Consider the following 20,625-nt stretch of genomic DNA (forward strand, 5'->3'; position numbering starts at 1 on the left):
TTCATAGAATCATAGAGTTGGAAGAGACTTCGTGAACCATCCAGTCCAACCCCCTGCCAAGAAGCAGGAAAATCACGTTCAAAGAACCCCCGACAGATTGCCATCCAGCCTCTGTTTAAAAACTTCCAAAGAAGGAGCCTCTACCACACTCCAGGACAGAGAGTTCCACTGCTGAACAGCTCTCACAGTCAGGAAGTTCTTCCTAATGTTCAGGTGGAATCTCCCTTATTGTAATTTGAAACCATTGTTCCAAATCTTAGTTTCCGGGGCAGCAGAAAACAAGCTTATGCCCTCCTCCTTATGACTTCCGCTCACATATTTATACATGGCCATCATGTCTCCTTCAGCCTTCTCTTCTGCAGGCTAAACATGCCCAGCTGCACCTCATAGGGCTTGTTCTCCAGACCCTTGATCATTTTAGTCGCCCTCCTCTGGACACATTCCAGCTTGTCAACATCTTCCTGAAATCGTGGCTCCCAAAATTGGACACAGTATTCCAAGGTGTGGTCTGACTATGGCAGAATAGAAGGGTAGCATGACTTCCCTGGATCTAGACACTATATTCCTTTTTATACAAGCCAAAATCCCATTGGCTTTTTAAACTGCCTCATCACATTGTTGGCTGATGTTTAACTTGTTGTCCATGCGGACTCCAGGATCCTTTTCATGTGTACTGCTGTCGAGCCAGGCATTTCCCATTCTGTATCTTTGCATTTCATTTTTTGCACCTAAGTGGAGTATCTTGCATTTATCCTTGTTGAACTTCATTTCGTTAGTTTTGGCCCTTCTATCTAATCTGTTAAGATTGTTTTGAATACTGTTTCTCTCTTTTGGGATATTAGCTATCCCTCCCAATTTGGTGTTGTCTGCAATCTTGATAATCATTCCTTCTAACCCTTTGTCTAAGTTATTAATAAAAAATATTGAACAGAATTGGGCCCAGAAGGGAACCCTGCCATACTCCACTTGTCACTTCTTTCCAAGATGAAAAAGAAGCATTGGTGAACATCCTCTGGGTTCATTCACTTAACTAATTACAGAACCACCTAACCGTAGTTTTGTCTAGTCCACATTTGACTAGTTTGTTTGCCAGAAGGTAATGGGGGACCTTGTCAAAGGCCTTACTGAAATCCAGATACGCTACATCCATGGCATTCCCTGCATCTACACAGCTCATAGCTCTATCCAAAAGAGAGATCAGATTTTTCTGGCATGACTTGTTTTTGATAAATCCGTGTTGACTATTAGTGATGACCGCAGTCATTTCTTAGTGTTTGCAGACCACTTCCTTAAAGATCTTTTCCGGAATATTGTCTGGTATTGACATGAGACTGATTGGATAGTAATTGTTTGGGTCATCCTTTTTTCCCTTCTTGAAGATAGGGACTACATTTGCCCTTCTCTAATCTGCTGGGACTTGTCCTGTTCTCCAAAAACTCTCAAAGATGATTGTCAGTGGTTCCGAAATGCTAGTTCCTTCAATACTCTTGAATGTAGTTGATCTGGCCCTGGGGACTTGAATTTGTTTAGTGTCCAGGTATTCCTGGACAACTTGTTTCTCTATTTATGGTTGAATTTCTCCTAATCTTTCATCCACTCCATGTTGCTGAGGTTGAGGATGACTTTCTTTTTGTGAGAAGACTAAGGCAAAGAAGGCATGACGTAGTTCTGCCTTTTCCCTATCCCATGTCAGCATTTCACCATCTTCTCCTCAAAGAGGCCCTATAACCTCCTTGTTCTTCTTTTTGTTGTATAGGGATGTGCCTCACAGATTGCATATTGCTGTGCACGAGTGTTCATTAAGCATTGCACTGAGAGCTCTTTTGCAAAACATTGCAAAAACACTACAGGTAAACATATTAAAACATATTCCTATGAAATACACATTAAAATAGACAAAATAGAGATGAAACAAAGGACATGCATTTAAAATTCATGCTTAAAGACTATCTGGGTAGGCCTGCCAAAAGAGATAGGTCTTTACATGGTTTTTAGATTCTGATAGCTCATTTAGATGTCAGAGTTCTTACAGCAGGTCATTTCACAGTCATTCCACAGCTAGTGCATATGTGAATTTGCTAGTGAAATATTGTAATTCATTAATAAAATAGCATTGTGCAATAATCACAAAACTCATTAAGCATAAAGTCATATTCCATCTTCCTCAATGTAGGTTCTCAGTCTGACATTTTCCACCAGTTGAACCTGTCTTGTGTAGTTGCACCTTGCTATGTTAGCAGTACATGGGATTAAATAACAGCACACTGGAAACATCTTAAAGGAAAGTTTGAAACCTTTCTTTAATTTTATTTTTTGTGTAGTTTCATAGAATCATAGAATCATAGAATCAAAGAGTTTTGTGTGTAGTTTCTTTGACAAAGAGAGTGATAGTGGCTCTTGTAATGCTTTCTAATACTATGTTATCCAAAGATAACTCTATTCCACACGTTGTCTTCATTGCGTCAAGCTTCAGCAATGTTCACTATTTTATCTAAATTGTTAGATGGATCCATAGCTTCTCCATACAAAAATGGTGTTCAACAATGATAGCAATAACAGACATATATTTGACAGTTAAGGATTCATTATATATTTTTCAATAATTACATTTCACATACTCCCCTTTTCAAACTTTTCATTGTTCTTTTTTGTCTTCTGGATTTTTAGCTTTGTAGCCCCCGGTGGTGCAGAGGGTTAAAGCACTGTGCCGGCAGGACTGAAGACCAACAGGTCGCAGGTTCGAATCCGGGGAGAAGCGGATGAGCTCCCTTTATTAGCTCCAGCTCCTCATGTGGGGACATGAGAGAGGCCTCCCACAAGGATGATAAAACATCAAAAATCATCCAGGTGTCCCCTGGGCAACGTCCTTACAGACGGCCAATTCTCTCACAACAGGAGCGGCTGCTCCTGACACGACAAAAAAAAAAAAAGCTTTGTAATAATACATTAAAAATCCAATGAAAAAAGAAAGAATAATAACACACACAATAAAAAGCTTTTTAATTAAAACATGGGAACTGGGCATGTTTAGCCTGAAGAAGAGAAGGCTGAGAGGAGATATGATAGCCATGTATAAATATTTGAGAGGAAGCCACAGGGAGGAGGGAGCAAGCTTGTTTTCTGCTTCCTTGGAGACTAGGACGCGGAACAATGGCTTCAAACTACAAGAGAGGAGATTCCATCTGAACATTAGGAAGAACTTCCTGACTGTGAGAGCCGTTCAGCAGAGGAACTCTCTGCCCCGGAGTGTGGTGGAGGCTTCTTCTTTGGAAGCTTTTAAGCAGAGGCTGGATGGTCATTTGTCAGGGGTGATTTGAATGCAATATTCCTGCTTCTTGGCAGGGGGTTGGACTGGATGGCCCATGTTGTCTCTTCCAACTCTTTGATTCTATGATTCTATGGCATTAAAACTAGTTGAAATGTGTTAAATCATTTTAATTGCATTTAATTGCTTTAATTATATATTTTAAACTGTTTTAAATATTGATAATTTAGGTTCATTTTAATGTTGATTCTTCTTTTAACAGTATTGTATTTTAATTTGTAAGCTGCCTTGAGTCCTGTTTTTTTGAGGAAACGTGGTATAAATAAAATTAACAATGACTGCAGCAGGAGCAACATAATAAAATATATAGGTAACAGCTAAACAATACACCCCTTAAACAGTGTACCAGCTTACACACCAAATGCCTATCTGAATAAAAAGCATATCTCTTCTGGGAAAACAACAAAAACAGAGAGAGAAGGGAAAGAGAGATAACAATCTCCCATAGGGAATATTAGCAACTTGGAGCCCATCACCAAAAATTAACTCTAGAGGATGTTCCCACTCATAGATCTCTGAATCTATGAAGGCCCCAGAGACTTGAGAATGCATTATTCCAAATAACCAGACTTCAAGGTTTACAGGGTTGTATAGGTCATAATCAACACTTCAAAATTTGCCCAAAAGAAGGGACTCTCCACACCAATGCAGTTGGTGGGGAGAGCGATTTGCCCCTCCCCCCAGAAGGCAGAGAATGGGAGGTCCTTCGAACCTCCTAGAAGAGGGGAGGGGGCTGGCTGATCACGTGAGCCAGCCTCCTTCCTTCAGTCTTGTTAGACTTTCAAGAGGACAAGACGCGATTTACGGTGCTCCAGGTCGGTCTCGGAGCACTCCGGGAAGGAGGGTGCGGTCTCTCCTTCCCCTTCGGAGGCCGGACGTCGGAGCGTCGGCGGGAGGCTGGCGCTCGGGCTGCTCCGGATTGGGGCCGCCGTTTTCCGATGCTCTTGAGGGAATGGGGGCTTTTGCACACCCTTTACCCTCCGTTGCGCCTGCTTCTGCCGCGAGTTGGGCGGCGCACGGCGCGAATTTTTCCGGCGGCGCGGCTCGGCCGCACAGGCCCCGGCCGCGTAATGGTGCGGCGCTGGGGAAATGTGTGTTTCACCGCCCATTGTGCGCCTGCAGCCGGTCCCGTTTTGGTCGGCTGTTTTGCAGGTCGGCGCCATTTTGAGCGCGGCCCCGATGGTCGCCATTTTGGTGGCGATTGGCAGCTGCGGCCGCCATTTTGTTTGAGTGATGACGCAGTTAGCATCAATTGGCGGCAACGGCCGTCATTTTAGACAGTATTATGGCACGGTGGAGCCTGGAGTAACGGCCGCCATTTTAGTCGAGTAATGACGCAGGTAGCGTCAATTGGCGGCAATGGCAGCCATTTTAGCCGAGATTATGTCACTATTGAGCCTGGGGAAAGGCTGTGAACAGGGCCTTCACCCACATGGCTATAAGTTGCGGTAGCTGTTTTTTCGCAGGTTGCCACCAATTTAAGGGCCTGCTTTGGCTGGGGGGTTAAGGGAAAGCCACTCTATCGGTTGTCTCCTTGGGTCAGGGGGGGTGACACTACTGAAACCTGGGCTTGTGTGGAAACATGGGGTCTCTTCCAACCTTTTGCTTCGGTGATTAGCAAGGGGGGCCTCTTCCAACTCTTTGATTCTATGATTGGCACTTGGGGCCTATGCCAGCTCTTTGATTCTATGATTGGCACCTGGGGCCTCTTCCAACTCTTTGATTCTATGATTGGCACCTGGGGCCTCTTCCAACTCTTTGATTCTATGATTGGCACCTGGGGCCTCTTCCAACTCTTTGATTCCATGGTTTTATAAGGGGCGATAGGCTAACTCCACACCTCCTGGTTCTTTTCAATTCTCTGATTCTATTTTAGCAATTGTGGGCTCTTCAACTCTTTCTATGTTCTATGAGGAGTAGTAAGCAGAACCCACGCCCCCTCCTCCCTTTTGGCTAAGGTTATGTGGCAAAATAGCTGGGGCGCATGTTAGGAACGGAATGCATCGTGCTATATATATGACTGGGGTTTTTATCTGTAGGTATGGATATGTGTATATCCATAGGCGAGCGGTTTTTTCCAACTCTTTGATTCTATGGTGTTTGAGGAACCTAGCTCCCCCCCCCCCCAGGCTGTTGAGTGTCCCTGGCTCTGAGAGAAGATGGTTTGCTCATGCGTTTGTTTCTTCCCCCCTCCGTTTCTTTAGGATGCCTTCAAAGAAGAACAAAGGGGGCCCCAAGGGAAAGGGTCCCGCGGAGAAGACGGGTCACAAGCGCCCTTTTCGTCAGGACGGGTCATCGTCAGATGAGGACGGCGTGTCTATGGAAGATTTGGAGGCCCTTCTTCAGCGTGTTAACCAAGTTGAAAAGGATAGGGGGGTGGTGGTCGGTGGGGCTGGTTCACGCCCCACTCGCCGGGCAAGCAAGAAGCAGTTGTTTAAATCCTTGTTGTCCCGGGTTTCTATTTTAGAGTCGGTCTCGATCTCAAGTGCCGGAGGGGCGGTGCGGCTTCCTGACCAACCTGCAGCTGCGGAGGGCTCCTCCTTGGCGTCATCGGCTGTGCAGACCATCTCCGGCCCTGAAGCGCCTTCCTCTGTGCAGACTTCATCCGGGTCCATGGCGGCTGCTGGGGCCGGACCCAGTCAGCCTGCGGCATTGGCCTCCACGTCCAGTGCCACAGCCGGGGCCACTCAGACTGCTGCTTCCATTGCTGCAGGGGGGGGAGCGAGCAGTTGGTGACGGCTGTTCCCAAGCCACGGGAGGTCCTGGCGGAGCGGACGGTGGATGGCCCTAGCACATCGGCAGGTACCTCCACCACACTCACATCAGCAGGCACTTCCACCACACTCACATGGCCCTGGGACCAGGGGCGGGGTCACAATGCGGTTGGGGGGCAGTCACAGGCTTTAGTTGGGATTCAGTCCGCTGGGGGGACAGAACCCAGTATAGGGGAAAATAGGGCTGATTATAGCACTGTATCGGCCAAGCAGGCTACTGTTACCCTAGAATCGGCACGGACTGGCGAGGCCAACAAATTTGGGGCACGGCGAAATGGCCACCGCAGGCCACTCCTACTGTCAGTCTATCGGGTTTGGGTTCCCATTTGGCATCCAAAACTATGGAGAAGATATTGAGAAATGAATATATCGACATCTTTTCTCTATACTTTAGGGATCTTGACAAAAAGGAGAAGGATGAATTAGATGAGGATAGTAAGGAGAAAATTAAAAAGAGCAAGGTTGAGCAGAATTGGGAGAATTGGCTCCCTTGTTTTACGATGTACGCAAACCTGCTCTCTGATGCTGCCCCGGAAAGGGCTACAGCGCTGTGGCAGTACCAGAATATCATTAACAAGGCTTATGTTAGCGGCCCTCCTAACGCTTGGTTAGAATATGATAGGCGCTTTAGATCTGAAGCGGCTTGTCATCCAGATAAACGCTGGGACTTGATTGATGACCAAATTTGGATTGAGGTCATGAATCCATCTAGGGCTTCCGCTGCCTTGAAAGCGGATAGTGGGCACACTATTCAGAACAAATCAGGACAGCCCTTTCGGCAGGGGGCTCCCCAGCTGCAGTCTCAGCGCCAAAAGCCTTTATGCTGGGAATTTGTGTCTCAGGGAGCCTGTTCACGGAAGGTCTGTCGATACTCGCACTCGTGCTCAATTTGTTTTGGCACCCACCCGTCTCGAAATTGCCCCAAAGGGAGAGCCACGAGAGGTAATCCTAGGGACACCCAATTTGTTAAGAAACCCTCAGGACCAGCCGCGGTTTCAAAAGGGCCCCAGCCCAATTAAGTTAGATCAGTTGAAGGTTTGGTTGGATCAGTACTCGGATAGGGGGTCAGCTGAATACCTATGGGCAGGTTATTCAGAGGGTTTTCGTATTCCGGCATTGGGTCCACGGTTTCCCACGTTGTCCCCAAATTTGAAATCCATTATAGGAATGGAAGATTTAGTACAGCGTAAAATTGAAAAGGAAGTACTAGAAGGGAGGGTTTTGGGCCCATTCACGGCGCCTCCAACGCCGATGTTGCGGGTATCACCTTTGGGAATAGTACCGAAGAAAACGCAAGGGGAATACCGCCTCATTCATCACTTGTCCTATCCTAAGGGCAGGTCGGTGAACGATGCAATTCCCGACGAGCAATGCTCGGTTCACTATGCATCGTTTGATTCGGCTGTGCAGCTTGTTCGTTGGTTCGGGCTTGGGGCTGAGCTGGCTAAATGCGACATTAAGTCAGCATTTCGTTTGCTTCCTGTACACCCGGCTGACTTCGAGCTGCTGGGTTTTCAATTCCGGGGTTTTTTCTACGTGGACAGGGCACTTCCCATGGGGTGCTCCATTTCCTGTGCGGCCTTTGAACAATTTAGTTCCTTCCTGGATTGGGCCGTTCGGACCCAATCTGGAATGTCTGGAGTCACTCATTATTTGGATGATTTCCTATTCATAGGGCGTTCCGGGTCGGGTAATTGTAAGGAGTTACTCAGGTCATTTCAACAGCTGGCACAGGAATTAGGGGTTCCCTTGGCAGAAGAAAAAACGGAAGGCCCGTCACCGGTTCTGACCTTTTTGGGGATCGAACTGGATACGGTAAATCAATATTCCAGGTTGCCACCTAATAAAGTGACAGACCTGACGGGTAGGGTCCAGCAGTTTTTGTATCGAAGAAAAGCCACTTTAAAAGAATTTCAGGAGTTAATTGGCCACTTAAATTTTGCGTGCAGGGTTGTTGCCCCTGGGAGGGCCTTTTTGCGTAGGCTATGCAATGCCATAGCGGGGGTCAAGATGCCCCATCATCGGATTAGGGTTACACGTTCGGTCAGGGAGGACCTGTCCATTTGGCTGGACTTTTGGGGGGGTTTTAACGGGGTTTCATTCTGGAGACAGGAGTTAAGGCTGCAGGACGCTCTTAAAGTGGCGTCCGATGCATCGGGTGCAGTTGGCTTTGGAGTGTTTTTTCAGGGACACTGGTGTGCCGAAGTCTGGCCGGACAGTTGGCACGCGCAGGGGATCACAGCAGACTTAACATTTTTGGAATTTTTTCCTATACTAGTTGCTGTTACAGTATGGGTTAAGGCCTTTGCCAATTCAACAGTTCATTTTTGGTGTGATAACCTGGCCACGGTTCAGGTTATCAACACTTTGACATCAAAATCCAATAGGGTGATGGGGGCACTTAGGCAGTTCACATTGCACTGCTTGAGGTATAACATTTTGTTTAAAGCCTTTCACATAGCGGGAATAGACAATTCGCATGCAGATGGAGCGCTTCAGACAACTCGCGCCCAGCGCCGACGTTCATCCACAGCGTATGCCAGGCCATCTTTGGCAGGTTGGAGGGACGAGGCGGTAATGGGTATGGCTTTAGCATTAGCCCCAAGTTCACGAAATTCTTACATGAGGGTGGTTAGGGAGTTTCATGAGTTTAGGCAGTTTTACGAGTTACCATCCACAGTAGCGATTCCTTATGAACATTTGGCGCAATTATGTGTGTACTCACACAGAAGGGGCCTAGCGCCGCATACTATTAAGTCCCAGCTGTCGGCGTTGGCCTACTGGTCAAAAGCGCAGGGCCTTTCAGACCCCACGAACGATTTCCGCCTACATAAAATTATTGCGGGTTGGGGTCGTCAACGGGGTCCTTCGCAGGATAAGAGGGAACCCTTGTCACCCACAATTTTAAAGGGATTGAAGGGAACATGGCCCAAAGTGTGTCGGTCCGATTATGAGCAGCGGTTGTTTCATGCGGCGGCCTTGACGGCCTTTTTCCCTGCTCTTAGGATAAGTGAGCTACTCGCCATGTCGAAAAGAGATGTCTCTCAGCGGGCGTTGCTGTTGCCAGATATAAAACTAACCCATTACACCCTCCAAATTTTGGTACGTTCGTCCAAGACGGACCAGCAAGCCAAGGGCGCTGTGGTGACATTAGCTAGATGCAGTGACCCCGAGAAATGCCCTGTTTTGGCAATGGCACTTTTCATACAAGTTAGGGTTGAGTCGGGGGGATATTTGTTCTGCCATCAGGATTCCACCCCCCTCACGAAGTATCAGTTTTGGGCCATCACAGATAGGGCGCTGAAGATTCTGGGGTTGGGTTCTCACAGATTTGGCACTCACTCTTTTCGAACAGGGGCGGCATCTTCGGCAGCACATTTGGGTTACAATGAGGAGGCCATTAAATCAATTGGCAGGTGGAAATCGGATGCTTACAGGCGATATGTTCGCTCGGTACTTGTTTGAATTTGTTGTTTATCTTTCAGAGTCTGCCAGGCTGGTGCATAGATGGAGAATCCTTGTTTGTGGGTATAGTTATGTCCACTGGGCGGAGAGATACGCCAGGAACTCGTCCTTTGGCCAGCATCTGGGTTTTGCTTCCACTGCATCGGTCGAGTGGAAGGGTGTTCGGGGCCTTCGTTGGGACGGTTTGGTTCCCTTGTTATTGCATGACAGGAGCGGGCCCCCTTCTGACGTTTTGGTGCTCCATATCGGAGGTAACGACCTTGGCCTGCTTAACGGCAGGGCCCTATATCTACAAGCCCGTGCTGACATTCTTAAGATCTGGCAGGCATGGCCCCGGGTTCACATCGCTTGGTCGGCCATCATTCCACGCCTTCGGTGGCCAGGAGGCGGTGACGTCAGGAAGCTCGAGAAGGCCAGAAAGCGTGTGAACCGGGCCATGCGCAGGGCTTTGGCACAGGGCAGAGGATTTTACATACACCATAGAGACATTACGCATGACAAAACACAGTTTTACCGTTATGATGGTGTACACCTAACAGATTTGGGTAACGCACAATTTTTGGCTGATTTGCAGTTAGGCATTCAGGAAGTTTTAAGGGGCTTGGTGGGGGATGGGGGCGAAATAGACATTTGCCCCCAATCCGTGGCATAAATAGATCAGGAAAACACAGACATGGAGGTATATGCAAGGCACCCCTTAAGGGTGGGGGGCAGTGTACAACAATCACTCACCTAGAAGTCAGCAAATGGGTGAGGGGGCATCACTTGGCACAGAAATAGGAGAAGCTGATTACAATAATATGAGACAGGCTTCTCCAGACTTTTACCTTCAGGTTGCCCGGTTGGGGATCCAGGGCACACAGATATTACACACTAAATAGCCGAGGACGCTGCCTCGGCTAGCCACCAAGTTCCTAGACACATAGTTTAGTTCAGTTGAACTTAAATAGGTAACATTCAATAAAAGTTGCCCAATTTGAATCCATATCATGGTTGTCTGTCTCGTTATTTCTAGGGTCAAGGGGCAAGGGACTCTCCTCACCAACGCAGTTGGTGGGGAGAGCGATTTTCCCCTCCCCCCAGAAGGCAGAGAATGGGAGGTCCTTCGAACCTCCTAGAAGAGGGGAGGGGGCTGGCTGATCACGTGAGCCAGCCTCCTTCCTTCAGTCTTGTTAGACTTTCTACCCGCCACTCCCGCCCATTGACAGTATATTTGGTTGCCCGTTGGAGCCGGGTAGGAATTTTTTGCCTCTCATGTTCTGGGGGGTTTTTTCGCCTACCCTATACTGTTATTAGGGGCTAGATGGGGTGGTTCGGTTTAACTAGGTTAGCATAAATAGATCAGGAAAACACAGACATGGAGGTATACGCAAGGCACCCCTTAAGAGTGGGGGGCAGTGTACAACAATCACTCACCTAGAAGTCAGCAAATGGGTGAGGGGACATCACTTGGCACAGAAATAGGAGAAGCTGATTACAATAATATGAGACAGGCTTCTCCAGACTTTTACCTTCAGGTTGCCCGGTTGGGGATCCAGGGCACACAGATATTACACACTAAATAGCCGAGGACGCTGCCTCGGCTAGCCACCAAGTTCCTAGACACATAGTTTAGTTCAGTTGAACTTAAATAGGTAACATTCAATAAAAGTTGCCTAATTTGAATCCATATCATGGTTGTCTGTCTCGTTATTTCTGGGGTCAAGGGGCAATAGAAATCACCAACGGAGACAGGCCACCCTATAATTAGAAGATAGACTGTCCATACAATTTCAGATCAATGGAATTTTCTGAATAGTTTTCAAAAGCAGCTCCACATAGAAAGAGGTTATAACTAAGACATGTGCCTTAGTTTGATCTGGTGTCTCTAAAAATTAGTATACTTGGCAAACATACCCTGGTCATCACTGGAATATGAGTGATGAGGGGTGGATCTGGAAATGAACTGCAAAGTAGAGCATTCAAGTGGAATGTAATCATCTAGCATAGATTAAATTCTATTTCCCCACTTCGCCTTTTGATAAAGTAGGAACATGTGTATCTTCTCTGGTAGAAATTTCAATTTAGTTCCCTTGATTCAGTGCATTACCTGTCTCAAACCATGATTTGAAACAAAACACTTTCCTTGGATTTAGACAGAAAAAGAAAATTAGAATTTTGTGTCAACAGCCTATCAGAGGCACAAACCTACATGCTTAAGAAACAGATTTAACCAGTTTGAAGGATATGCTTAAAGGTTTGTAAAACAAGATGGAATCTTCAGGAGGGCTATGGTCTAAAAACACTTGGCCCCAAATATAACTTTTCAAAAGTCATCCCTCTGAGAAGGTCTTGATCTATCATAAAACAGTGTAAATTATAGATAGATGGTTCCACAGGATATAATGGTCACTGATATTAAATTTGATTAAGAGGCCTAGGGAAGGGGAGGACATCAATTTTCAGGGTGATTTCTCCATCAATGTTCAAAGTGTTAACTAGGATTGAACTTGACCTATATAACTTGCCATGGTATGAATCTCTTTGAACCTTGGTGTCAAGAAGTTGACTCAAGGAATTGTCACTTTAGGGAGATCCCAACTCATCACATTTACCTTGGAAAGCATCCTATCATGCTTACACTCCAGCTGGAGGACTGATGGGCTCACAGCTTGCCAAAAAATGTAAGAAAGCTTCCTATCGAAGCCTCTCCTCCAACTGGAGAGAAAGCATCTTATGACACTTCTCTTTCAACACGGGAGGCTTCCTGTGTTGTGCTGACTCTAATGGAGCCAGAATGGGGCCTCTCCAGGGCAATTCTTTTCCCACGTGGTGGGGAAAGTGTTGTCAAAAGGGAGCTACAAGTGGGGCAACAGATTTACCTCACTGCTCCCTCTTTCCTCCTAGATGCCAGGTGAAGCAGGATGCTTCACCTGGCTAATATGATGGGGTTGTAAGGGTTCCTCTGAATGCTAGTTAAGCATTGGGATCACTTTCTTTTAGGACTAACCTCCTTCTTTCCCTTGTTTTATCTCTGTTGTCCTGGAAACAATAGTTGTATTTACTGGTGTTGGCTTTCTTTACTGTTTTTAAGATAGTACCAACACAAAGAAAAACACAGGTATATTTCATTTTGAAAAGTGTACATGTGTGTTTGTGTTTTCAATTCACCCATCAATATATGCCGATAGCAAGAATTTCATGGGGTTTTCTAAGGTAAGGATTACTTAAAGGTGGTTTTGTCAGTTTATTTCTCAGAAACATAGTCTACAGTACCTATTATTCAGACAGGACCGTGTGCCTTTAGATATTTGGGTAGGTAATAAGATTATTTAAACCAACCAAGGGAGAGGGAATCAAAATGAAGAAAATGTAATGTGTAATTCCAAAATAAAGACAGTTTGTACAACATAAAATCTGTAACTTGTGATACTTGGACTTTATTTGTTCATCTGGAAGTGCAGTGCTCTAAGAAGCAATGCTCTCTGGCCACAGGTATCTGTAGCAGTAGCCATAAGTAAGAAACACACAGAACAATTGCAATGCCTGCCTGAAAAAGTGACATATCTCCTACTTTTGGAGGATTCATGCTTGCCTATAAATGCCTTTAAAACTGAGCCCTTCATCTCTCTTATCTTGCCACAAGGCTTCGCACAGTAGTGCATAAGCTGCTCTATATTAGGAATGTAAATCCTTGATTATTTTGTTTATGCAAGGATAAATAATTAGGATAGGGTTTTTTTTCTCCCTTCTGCAGAAGAAAACAACTATTCCTCTGCATTATTTTCTCTGGATTTAAATATCGTGAAGTGTTGCAGAGGAAGTATTCTGCATAGAAAAATGTATGGCATTTTTTATTCTGCAACAGAAGGAAAGTTTCCTGTGTAGAAAGAGAGATTTCACACTTATACACAAATACTTTTCTCCATAGAATATTTTTTTCCACACCTTTTTGGAGTTATTGCATACCAGGAGAATATTGTGAAAAATTTCCCCTGATTTTCTTCCCAGAAGCATTTCCTGAGAAATGTCGCTATCTCCAGAATGTTGTCTCTTTAATTGTTCCTGCACACTGCTTTTTCCTGTCTCTTCCCCCATGTAAATGCAGATCAGGAAAACAGTAACTGGTTATCTTTTTCTGAGTCCTTTGAGCTTCACAAACAAATTCCCCACATTGCAGTGTTTTTGTATGAGAAGTTGGGGGGGGGGCATAATTGAAACACAGAAGGAAAGAAGGAGCAATGAGCAATAAGGTTTGGTAAATTCTTCTACCTAAGGAAAAGCTTTGCAATGCAGGAGACACCACAGCAAAACCTGCTCTCCCACTTCCCAGCTGTACAAGGACACAATCGTAATGGGTGAATTCCATTGGGTTGCTGCACAAGAACACAGCACAAGAAACACTTCAAAGAAGCCTTCAGCTTTCCCTCATTCACTCCCCACAATCTCTCTTATTCAGGGATCTGAATTCCAAGAGATTTTTCTATTCCCTTCCTTCTCCTCCAGAGCAGCAGGACGGGAAGAAGAGAAAAGCACCAATATCTCGAGAGATTTTCCCCTCCAGAGTTTTCTTTTTAAAAAATGAAGTGGGCAGGAACCACACTTTCTAGTGTGGTAAATCTGAAAATGGATTGTTTCTGGAGAAATTGCAAGAAAGACATGTTAAAAGGAATGATAATCAGAACTAATGCTACAGGACTAAACACCATGACAACATGATCCTACACACACACTTACTTACTTTACTTGCTTAGGCGATCCCTCACTTTCCTAGGATGATTGTCTTCCAATATTTTTGTGGGTCCGTATGTGACTGTGGAGCCCTATTCTTGCTCTGCATCTTCTTCCGCAGTGAGGGCATTGGTTTCTAGGTGGAAGGCGGTCTCGGCCGGGGTTGGCTTGACGCGCCTTCCTCTTGGCACGTTTCTCTTTTTCACCCTCCACTCGTGCCTCCTCAAATTCTGCAGCACTGCTGGTCACAGCTGACCTCCAGCTCGAAGGGTCAAGGGCCAGGGCTTCCCAGTTCTCAGTGTCTATGCCAGAGTTTTTAAGGTTAGCTTTGAGCCCATCTTTAAATCTCTTTTCCTGTCCTCCAACATTCCGTTTTCCGTTCTTGAGTTCAGAGTAGAGCAGCTGTTTTGGGAGATGGTGGTCGGGCATCCGGACAACATGACCGGTCCAGCGGAGTTGGTGGCGGAGGACCATCGCTTCAATGCTGGTGGTCTTTGCTTCTTCCAGCACGCTGACGTTTGTCTGCCTGTCTTCCCAAGATATTTGCAGGATTTTCCGGAGGCAGCGCTGATGGAATCGTTCCAGGAGTTGCATGTGACGTCTGTAGACAGTCCACGTCTCACAGGCATAGAGCAGGGTTGGGAGGACAATAGCTTTATAAACAAGCACCTTGGTATCCCTACGAATGTCCCGGTCCTCAAACACTCTCTGCTTCATTCGGAAAAATGCTGCGATTGCAGAGCTCAGGCGGTATTGTATTTCAGTGTCGATGTTGACTTTGGTGGAGAGGTGGCTGCCAAGGTAGCGGAAATGATCAACATTTTCTAATGTTACACCATTAAGCTGTATCACTGGCATTGGAGAGGGATTGGCTGGTGCCTGCTGGAAAAGCACCTTGGTTTTTTCAATGTTCAATGACAAGCCGAGCTTCTCGTATGCTTCTGCAAAGGTGTTTAGAGTGGCTTGTAGATCTTCTTCTGAATGCGCACAGATGACGTTATCATCAGCATACTGGAGTTTTATAACAGATGTTGTAACCTTGGTTTTGGCTTTCAGTCTGCTGAGGTTGAATAGCTTGCCACCTGTCTGGTAGATGATTTCCACTCCGGTGGGAAGCTTCCCATCAACAAGGTGAAGTATCATAGCGATGAAGATGGAGAATAGAGTTGGGGCAATAACACATCCCTGTTTGACACCCGATTCCACCTTAAATGGGTCACTTTGGGAGCCACTGCTGTCCAAAACTGTTGCTATCATGTCATCATGGAGGAGCCGCAGGATGTTCACAAATTTGTTTGGGCACCCGATTTTTTGGAGGATGGGCCAGAGAGCGCTGCGATTCACTGTGTCGAATGCCTTTGCAAGGTCGATGAATGCCATGTACAGAGGTTGATTTTGTTCTCTGCATTTTTCTTGGAGCTGTCGAGCAGTGAAGATCATGTCCACGGTTCCTCTGGAGGGGCGGAAGCCATTCTGGGATTCTGGGAGGGTGTCTTCTGAGAGGGGCAGAAGGTGGTTTGCAAGGATTCTTGCGAGGATTTTCCCAGCAGAGGTTAGAAGGGAGATACCTCAATAGTTTCCGCAGTCTGTTCTTTCCCCTTTTTTGAAGAGGGTGATGATGGTGGCATCCTTGAAGTTGCTGGGATTTTCTCGGTCACCCACACTTTTTCTATGAGCTGGTGGAGTTGGTGTGTCAGCTCGGGTCCTCCCTCTTTAAAGATTTCAGCAGGGATCCCATCAGGTCCGCTGGCTTTGTTATTCTTCTTTTGGCTGATGGCATTGCTGACTACTTCCAGACTAGGCAGTGCTGCAAGCTCATCCCTGGTTTGTTGTTGCAGGATTTGTGAGAGGACCTCTTCGGCCACATTGGAGCTGCGGGTCAGGAGGCTTTGGTAGTGTTCTTTCCAACGTAGTGCAATTGAGTTTTGGTCCTTCAAGAGTTTGGTTCCATCTGATGAGCGTAGAGGCTGTATGCCATGGTTTCTTGGTCCATAGATGACCTTTGTGGCTTTGAAGAATCCCTGAGCATCATGGGTATCTGCCAGGTGTTGGATTTCTTCGGCCTTCTTTGTCCACCAGATGTTCTTGAGTTCTCTTGTCCTTCTTTGGACTTTGGCTTTTGCACTGGCATAGATCTTTTTCTTAGCAGCACAGTGGATGTCTCTCTGCCATGTTTGGAAGGCTTTCCTTTTCTTGTCAATTAGCTGTTGGATCTCATTTTCTTCAAACCAATCTTGATGTTTCTTGGTTTGATACCCAATAGTTTCTTTGCAGGCTGTGATGATGGAGGTCTTCAGTTTGTTCCAATGTTCCTCAACATTTTCGGGGTGTTCTGTGGGTAGATGGTTCTTGAGTGCTGTTTGGAAATGGGCTCGTCTGGAGGGCTCCTGAAGGGCTTGGGTGTTCATTTTGCGCCTTGTCTTTCTTCCTTGGAGTCTGCGCTTGGGGGCGATCTTGATAGCCATTGTGGATCGGATTAGCCTGTGGTCAGTCCAGCAGTCGTCAGCACCTGTCATGGCTCTTGTGAGGAGCACCTCACGGCGGTCTTTGGCACGTGTGATTACATAGTCTAAGAGGTGCCAATGCTTTGACCGGGGGTGCTTCCATGATGTCTTGAACTTGTTTTTCTGGCGGAAGAGCGTGTTGGTGATGACAAGGTTGTGTTCCGCACATTTGGTGAGAAGCAGGATGCCGTTTGAGTTGCTGTTTCCAACCCCATCTTTTCCGATGGTCCCTGGCCACAGGTCGAAGTCTCGCCCGACTCTTGCATTGAAGTCCCCCAGGAGGATGATTTTGTCCTCCTTAGGTATCCCCGATAGGACGGTGTCCAGCTGACAGTAGAATTTCTCCTTGATGTCCTCATCAGCATCTAGTGTTGGTGCATAGGCACTTATGATGGTTGCCTGTTGGTTTTTGGCAAGATCAATTCGGAGGGTTGAGAGTCATTCGTTGATGCCAGTGGGTGCTTCGGTCAGATGTTTCACCAGATCATTCCTGATAGCAAAGCCAACTCCGTGCAGTCTTTGGTCTTCTTCAGGCAGTCCCTTCCAGAAGAAGATGTAGCCGCCTTTTTCTTCCTTCAGCTGTCCCTCTCCTGCTCTCCGGGTCTCTTGAAGGGCTGCTATGTCGATGTTAAAGCGTCCCAGCTCCCTTGCAATGATGGCAGTTCTGCGTTCAGGACGTCCGCTGTCACTGTTGTCCATCAGTGTTCGTACATTCCATGTACCAAAGTTCATATTTCTTTTTTGGCCGCAGGGTGGTGACCCCACTGGACGCGGCAGTCCAGTAAGGGATAAGAGAGGCAGACTATGTTTAGGGCACCTTTTCTAGCCCCCTCCCCGTTTGGGGTGAGCAGAGTGGGTCCTCAAAAGGACTGCTCAGTCGCGGATACAGCTGCCGAACTATTCAACTGCCTTGGACCTTGAGGTAGAACGACTGAGTCCGTACCCACCGCCCATGTGCCAGTCTGTGACTAGGAGCTTCCAGATTTCACAGTCCTGCCCCCGTCGCCACTCGCTGATCGCCATGGGACTTGGTTGGTTTGTTTTTATTTTCTTTGGAAGACACCTGTGCTTGGGTTTTTTTAATGTGTGGAGGTCAGTGCACAACTGATCAACACACAGTCTTCACAGAGTGAGGTTCCACTGGTGATGTAGTTTAACCCATTGACCGTGGCTTCTCAGTCTGTTGCAGCCTTCTTCCGCCTTCGCAGCCGTTGTAACATGTACCATGTTATCCTCCGCCTGCTCCGCCGTTGAGGTCTTTGGGTCTTCGGACTGTGCTTGGTCTGGAACCTCCCCCGCAGCCACTCCTGGGAATGCACGACTCCAGTTGTTGTGCCTACACACCATATTGGGATGAGTTCCTTTGACTGGATATCATGTACCTCTGAATGTGCCATATCTGATTCTATCATCTGAATTTACCAGCAACATTCATACCCTCATCTACTAAAGGAACAACACATTTCGAAAATAAAAATCTACTTCTAACATTCTAACAAACCCTCGAGCTTCTTTAAAGATATAGCAAAATAGGATCAAGATTGAAATGTCCCTTGCTGCTTGTTTGAAATGGAAACATCACCATGAGACAGAATCGTGCTATTATGGCTCTGTTCCCTGGTGTTCACTGTACTAATCTCTGATGTTTTCAAATCCAAGAGCTTGACTGAAGCTCTCAATGTTCAACTAGATTATAAACACAACAAACTGAGAGATGCTGATCTTCAATTTGACAATTACTTTTTCTTCAAATATTGTTATGCTGAAATTATTATGAAATCTTAATGCCTTACTTTAAAAACGTACATCACACTGATTTATTATTGGGGAATCATTCTGAGAAAATGCCATTTTAATATGCATGGAAAGAGGAGTTGAGATCCTTGCCCCCCCCCCCCAAAAAAACCCCAACAACATAATTTCTAATATTTATCATCTCCTTTTATCATCTCCTGACTGACTCCCTAAACCTAACATCCAGAAGCCTCTCCAAACAATGGAGATCTGTTCTTCTGGCAATACGGATGCAAGAAGATGTTTTTTGCTCCCTCCTTCAGCAATCTGTGGTGGAATTGGAAGTAACAAGGGGCCTCAGATCCAGGACCTGCTTCTTTGCTTGAAAATTACATGTAAAATGGATCTAGGAGTCTTAGCAGGCTACAAGCTGAACATGAGTCAACCATGTGATGCAGCAGCTAAAAAAGCCAATGCGATTCTAGGCTGCATTAATAGGAGCTTAGAGTCACAGTCCCACTTCTGTTTTGGTCAGACTTTATCTGGGATACTGTGTTCAGTTCTGAGCACCACAATTCAGGAAAAATATTGGCAAGATAACAAGTATGGACCTCATCACATTGAATCCAAAGAGTGGGTAATAGCAGGGGGATTCGACAGGGAGCATGATGAATATGGTGGACAGTGGGGGTACCCATCACCCTGAGCTCCACATTCTCTGTATCACAGCCCCCTTTCCCCTTGTGGTTTTCCCATTGTACTCAATGAGAGCACAGGAAGCCTCCTGTGTTCTGTGAGCAGCTCCCTAGGACACGGCCAGGATGCTCGAAGCATGGAGCCTCACTGGAAATAGCCCTTTGTTGACTGATGGGCTTCGGCAGGCTCCATCCTCCCGGTGTTCTAGAGCACCCTAGGACACTGAAATTTAGTAATATGATTAGTTCCTTAGTATGGCTATGAGTAGGTTAGGTAGGTTTGGAGCATTTGTAATCATGGCAATAGTAGCATGCTTTTAAACGTGTATATCAAACAGTTCCAAATACATTCACATTTGAAATTGTTCAGCAGGATGGCAGAAAATGTCATTTTCAACTGCTACTAGAGTAACTGTCCTGCAGAGGTGTTTCAGGTGGTTAGAGGCCAGTGTTGATTGATACTTTTCAATTTGTGCAGGCTGAGGGTGTGGACAGGATTCTTGGAGAGGTGTACTGTAGGCCCTTGCCTTTCTTGGCTTGTAAAACAACCCAGAGGAGGGCTGGTAGAGTGGATCAGGGAAGTGATTATTGCCTTCTTACATCAGGGCAGGGTCCCCAAAGGAGGCTGTGGTAAGACCACTTCTAAATAAACCTTCCTTAGATCCCTCTGTATTGGAAAACTACAGACCAATCTCCAGTCTCCCATTTTCAAGCAAAGTACTAGAACATGTGGTGACTTTGCAACTCCAAGGGCTCCTGGATAAAGCAGATTATCGAGATCCATTTCAGTCTGGTTTCTGGCCTGGCTGTGGAACAGAAACAGCTTTGGTCATCTTGGTGGATGACCTACACAGAGAACTGGACAGGGGGAGTGTGTCCCTGTTGTTTCTCCTGGACCTTTCAGCGACATTTGATACCACCAACCATGGTATTCTTCTGAGTTGCCTTTCTGGGATGGGGCTTTGAGGTACTGTTCTTCAGTAGCTCTTTTCCCTTCTGGAGGGGCATTCTCAGAAAGTTGTGCTGGGGGGCTTCTGTTCAACTTCTTGGCCACTAGCCTGTGAGGTCCCTCATAGCTCTGTCTTGTCCCCCATGCTGTTCAACATATATATGAAACCACTGGGAGAGGTCATCTAGAGTTTTGAAGTGTGATGCCATCTATATGCAGGTGATACCCAACTCTATCACTCTTTTCCACCTAATTCCAAAGAAGTGGTTCCTCTGCTAAACCAGTACCTGGCAGCTGTAATGGACTGGATGTGTACCCCCAACTGCAAACCTGCATTTTCAGGTTCTATCCCACTCTTCTCCCCACAAGGGGACTCAGAGCAGCCTCACATAGGCATCAACGATGCTTACAACATATACAACAAAGAATACAATCTATATAAATAAAATGTAATGTTTGTTTGTGGGAT

The sequence above is a fragment of the Anolis sagrei genome, chromosome 1, assembly GCF_037176765.1.
Source record: "Anolis sagrei isolate rAnoSag1 chromosome 1, rAnoSag1.mat, whole genome shotgun sequence".
NCBI lineage: Eukaryota > Metazoa > Chordata > Lepidosauria > Squamata > Dactyloidae > Anolis > Anolis sagrei.